Below are 6,459 nucleotides of genomic sequence, written 5' to 3'. Positions count from 1 at the left end.
GAAGCCGGCAGCAAACGTGTGGCTTGAGGTTGTTGCCGACTTATGTTCATATTAAAGAGCAAAGCTACATATTTAGATACATATGTATATGCTTATGTCTACGCATATGTATACATATACATATTAATGTACATATGTACATAAATAAATAAGGATGGACATTTTAATTATGCAGCAGTTAGTGGTAACAGCAGTGAAAGTTCAGCAAATTGTGTTGCCGTTGCCGTTGCCACAAAGTTTGCAGCAGCAGTGAATGAATGAGCTGACGCTGATGAATGGTTCGAGGGCAAATCGAATTGCAGTTGCTGTAGTATTGGTGAAGTAGGTGCATAGTTGGAGGAAACGGTTGTGCTGGAGTGCTTGACTGGCTTGACTACTCCGACGCTGGTGGTGACCAGTAGCATTACTTTGTCGCAGCACTTTCGCCATCTCTTTCGTTTGTTGGATGGTTAAACTGTGTTAACTCCACTCGTGAGGTTGGAAGTGCGTCGCTACTGCTTTTACACTCTCGAAATATTTTCCTTTCTACAAGGGCAACGTTTTTATATCAAACAGTATACTTACATTTATACATACATACATATACATATGTATAAGCAACATGTTATGTATGCGCCTTTTTGTTTCTTGAAATATTTTCTTCTCGTAGGTATGCACATACGTACATATGTATGTACATGCAGACGCTTTTTTAAACCACCGCCACCCTCTTTGAAGCAACTCACACTGCTAGCGCTACCACACTTACACATTCAAAGCTATTTGTGCCGTCACCACTGCTGCGCTCCATTTTCGAGAGGGCGGTACTGTTCGCATCAACCAATCAGCAGTCGCCATTGCTGCGGTTGTCCTAAATTCGAAGCGTACAGTAAATTTACTCGAAAATAAATAGACGAAAAAAAATCGACTTAAAGCACATAGCACACACGGCTGCGGCCACCACAAACAACAATAAGAAAAATAACAAATTTGCTCCATTTATGTACATTCATGCACCGTTCGAGCAGTGTGAACGAATACGAGGGAGTTTTAGGTTTCTGGTCGCTTCAGTTAGAGCGAGTTGACAAGTTAACTGGCCAAGTTTTGACATCACCAACAGCGGCATCGTGTCCGGAAGGCATTATGGTAAGCATTTTGTGCTTCTGCTGTAAATTACGCGTTGTTCGCAATCATATATATAGCAATATATATATATATATGTAAATGTATATGGGATGTCGTATGTTGGTCCAATACTATTCTACCACGTCGGATGAAAACTACATAAACTCACACACATTCGTACATATATGTATCGTTGTATTTATGTAGGTATTTGGGTACTCTACGTGAATGTATATAAATAACTGCGTTAAAAATAACTGTGGACGATTACATTTATAACGCAGTATATACAATATACACATACATAATTATATTTATAGTTGGTGCAGCTGCACATATGTTTGTATACATTTTGCTATTGTTGGCTTTATCGCTTTTCGTCAGCGTAATTTTCTCTCCCACACTACGTTATACATATGTATATACGTTTATGTATAGAAAAGTAAATAAATATGCCTACATTCACACGTACAGACCTAGTTAAAAGCATGCTTACATATGCTCATACATACATACATACATACATATACATATATGAATATTAAATCTTAGTTGGCTTTGTTGTCGGCAAACTTCAAGAACCAAAGCTTTATTTTTTGTTAGTAAAACTATCTGTTACTTTGACAATTGCCGCGGAAAATAGCATATTCTTTATTGTTGTCGCTGAATACTAACACAGTCACTTCCGTCTGCTTTGGTAAGCTTGCACCGAAAAATTGTATACACCATTGTAGTTAAAGCAAGATGTTGGCTGCATTTTTATTTTTCTAGTAACTTATATACTTTATTTAATAATTATGATATTAATATGAACAATTTCGAAATTCTAATTTAAGTATTTCGACTTTGGAGGTGAACTTCGAACTACGGAGATATAACTTTTTACCTACGACTCAATTTCTCAAAAAAATTGGTTTGCTTCAATACCCAGCCGAGTGTCGTACAGTGTTATTAAAAATATTTTCATGTATACAGAACTAAAGTGGTCTGGTTGTATGCAAAATATGCATTTTTCTCAAGGCAAACAGGCCACAAACTTTGGACTTCCTTTAAATACTACAAATTTGAAAAAAATCGTAAAATTTGATTGCACCGATGCTACAATACCCTTCACAATTACATAATATTACTTACAAGCGAATTACAAATGAATTTAGATGCATCAGTTCCGGGCCAAATTTGGTAAAGATATCTCGTTAAAGTTTTCCATACAAGCACTTGATTCCCTTCAATCAGTGTGTATGGCAGCTATATGCTATAGGAATCCTATCTATACAATTTTTTCGTAGATTACACAATCGCCTTAAATAATGACCCATACCAAATTTGCTGAAGATGCCTTTTCAACTAAAAAAGTTGTTCATACAAGCAATTGAATCCAATCGTTCAGTTTGTATGGCAGCTATATGCTATAGTGGTCCGAAATTGATTATATGGCTTATAGCCAGGCCTCTTTGACCCTTCTTACATAGAGGTATCAATGTGCTAATCGGCGCTTTCATAAAATAAAATTTCTTTGTGATTGGACTCCAAAAATATTCAAAGTTGCCTCAGACCTCGGTGGAGAGTTATAGTAATTGAATGAAATAGCTCAGAACGCTCGTTATTATATTTCACAATATGCATAGATATGTGAAGAGCCAATTCTCCTCCTAGTAACGTCTATAGCCCAAACAATTTAGGTATTTTGATTAAATGAAGGACGCCAATAATTCAAACTTAATTTGCGATTAGCAATTTGAGTAAAAATTTTTCGAAGCATTTCGCTCTTTCTTGAATGAACTTCGCGGTGTTCCATGCAGAGGCATTCGTTTCATTAATGAAAATGTGTCATCGGCAAATTAAATACAACGAATTAATTTAGCGCTTCATTTAATGGCCTCACACTTCACCCCCACACAACAGCTGTACAACAAGAACAACAAACGACCAAATAAATAAATATACACAATAACCACAAAGTACACCTTTCGCACCATAGCAAACCACACACGAACATTCGAAACGTCGGAACGTCGGCAGAGCGACTAGCCAACCACAAAGTGCCGCCGCAGCCGCACACCGAACCAACCATACAGTTTGCGACGTAATTGACCGCCACTTTCAATGACTTAAATGGCAGCAGCTAAACAACAACAATAATAACTAAATTATTCGCAACAACGACGATGGCAGGCGCTGCGACGTCAACGGCAGTGGCGACGACGGCGACGTTTGTGAAAAAGCGCTGAAAATCAAGAGATTATTTTCTTTGTTTTTGTGTCGTGTCATAAATTACGTCCATTCATGGCAACGCAATGCAGACATTTATTTTCTACCAAATTGGATGAATCGGCGACAATTTATGAGCGGTGCGATCGACGGATCGCAACTTTATTATTTTAATGTTGTTTGTTGTTAACGCTTTAGATGTTTTGCATTTTATGGGCACAAATAAATATTTAAATAAACAGCGTTTCATACTGACATATCTACGAGTATGTAGATATGTATGTGTGTACATGTGTCAGGCTAACTGGTCGGTAATATTTTATTTAAATTTTTAAGTATAGACAAAAAAAAGACTATAAATAAATAGATGTATTTGTGAGATGACAACAATGAACTACTGAATACTAATTCCCCAACAGATCTTCAATAACAACGGTAACAACAGCAGCCATATCGGCAGCAGTCGCAACACTAAAAGCATTAGCAGTAACAGCAACCGCAAATAGCAGTAAAATCAAGCATTTATTTACTATTGAATACAATAAAATTGACGCTTTGAGGAAGCCAACTGGAGTGCGAACTCGAGGGAGGTGCTCAACTGGGTTGGGTCGAGGCGGTGATTTGCATACGGCAATCGATTCACGCAATTCAATTCAAAGGTTTCATTAATATTTATGAATGCTGCGAAGAAAAATTATACATATGTACAAATTCAATCAAAACTTTTGTCTAAATGTGTGCTGTTAAAAATCGAGATTCACCTCACCAACAACAAGGTTTTCACATATTAGCCAAATGTTTTCCATTCCACTTTGAAGTCATTTGTTAAGCTAACAACAAAAGCTTAAAGTTCATTAAGTCAAAGTAGTATTTCATCACACATTTTATCTTTACACGTTTTTCTTTTCGTAAAAAGGTATATTAATCAAAAGAAAAAAAACATATATGGTAGATAAAATTATAAATCATTTTGGCGCTTTAATTTTTCAGCATTTACACTTGTTCGTCGTTGCGTCAAATAAAATAATATATTAGGTAATATTTAAGGTCAGTGATTATTCTTTGTAAGGAATCCTCATCCACCAATCTCAAAGCGTTACGGAACCCTGATCGTAGACCAAAATCTAAAAGTTCTAACCTAACGACAGTTCTCGCGCCACATGCATAAGTATAGATTCCCTCCCCGCTTCTGTGCGAAAGATGGATTTTGTTGGACGCTAGAATGAAAGCTTGTGTTTTTTGTAAAGCTACCAAAGAAAACAATATATTTAGTAGAAAGTCTAGAAAGAAGTAATTTTTAAGGAATGTTTGTATAACAATTGCATTTTTGAACCTGCAAAATTACCAAACATCCACATAACTGACGAAACATTTTTGGGAACAAGGATTAACTAAGGAGAGGACTTTCTTATGATGTAGACAAATTGTGCTTTAACGGTAAGTTACTATTTTGCAGCTTAAAAAATACAAAAATTTTAAGCCATGATATGGAAATGGCTGCGATATATTCTGAAAGGAAAACTAAGGGGTTAGGGGTAGTCAGAAGTTTCAAAGAATTTTCGTTAAGTGTAATATCTTGAAAATATTCTCTGAAAACTTCAAGTTGATCCGATAATTACTTTTTGAGTTATTCGACAAATAACAAAGCGCGCTCGGGCACTCCAAAGAGCTCGGGAGCTCTAGTGTGAAACTTTAAATGCGTTTTTCTCAAAACTATGTTTTTTGAACTGGTGGCAACTGTAACTCAAGAACCGCCAGTAGATTTTAATGAAATTTGTACAGCTTTTAGTATACATAATAAACTCGGGCCTGATCGAAGGATTTTTTTTTGCAAAAATTTTGGTTTTTTAAAACATATGCGACCAAAAATCAACAGTTATTTTTTTCCCAAAAATCTAGAAAAAAAAATTGCCGTTTTGTTAATTTTTGAAAAGAAAAAAATCGTCGATCAGTCTTAGGATTATCTATTTATAAACCACATTTTTTTTATTCGATTGATTTTAGATGAATCTCCAAGGACTTATGATTGTCACCGCAAGGACCTTTTTTGGAACTGGGTCAACACAGAGATCTATAATTTGAAAACAAAAAATTTTTTTTTTGAAATTTTCGTGACTTTCAGTCAAAACATAATGCCATATTACTAATACTTTCGTAAAATAACATGATTTAATAGCAAAAAGGCTTTCGTGCCTCTGACTACCCCTAACTTAACTAACCTTAGAATACATTGGAAATATTTTCATAAAATTTGAAAAAAATAAAAAAATTGACAATTATATTTTTCTTGTTGTATATTTAAAGAACGGTGCAGATCCAATGTCTATACTTACTTATACAGGTTGGTTGAAGAGTTTCTGCGCTTGAAATGAAAAAATACTGTTTTTAATAATGATCCAATGATCATCCAATCATTTTATGCCATCGCTATAATGACTTTCCGGAAGCTCTGCAAAATACTCGTTTACGGCTGAAATAGCTTTTTCATACGACGAAAAACGCTTTCCACAAAGGAATTGTTTCAGGTTTCTGAAGAGGTAGTAGTCGCTGGGAGCCAAATATGGTGAATACGGTGGAAGCTCAAGCAATTCGTACAATTCGTTGAGTTTTGTTATTGTTAAAACACCATTGTGAGCAGATGCATAGTCTTGATGAAAAATAATTTTTTTGTGCTGAAAACCAGGTCTTTTCTTACAAATTTTTTCATCCAGCTAATCCAAAAAGCTGCAATAATATTCAGAGTTGATTGGTTTACTATTTTGCAGTTAATCAATTAACAAAATTGCTTTTGCATCCCAAAAAACTGATGGCATAACTTTCTTCGCTGAGCGTTGTGGCTTCATCTGCTTTGGAGCTGAACAACCAGCTTCAGTCCACTGTAAACGTTCTTGTTTCAATTTAATATCATAGTAGTAGATCCATGTCTCATCCATAGTTATAAAAGGACGCAAGAAATCGATTTTACTCTGCTTAAAACCCTCCAAACTATGCTGAGAAATTTGTTTTCGATCCAGTTTTTGTTGAACTGAATTTCCAAACAGCTTTTTCATATGTAATTCTCCATGTAAAATATGAGATCGTCTGAAATGCATTAACAATTTCTCGCTTAATCAAACTTGGATCTTTACTAACAATATTATGAAC

The sequence above is a fragment of the Bactrocera oleae genome, chromosome 3, assembly GCF_042242935.1.
Source record: "Bactrocera oleae isolate idBacOlea1 chromosome 3, idBacOlea1, whole genome shotgun sequence".
Lineage (NCBI taxonomy): Eukaryota > Metazoa > Arthropoda > Insecta > Diptera > Tephritidae > Bactrocera > Bactrocera oleae.
The sequence above is the reverse complement of the archived record's forward strand: the minus strand, read 5'-3'. Positions refer to the sequence as shown.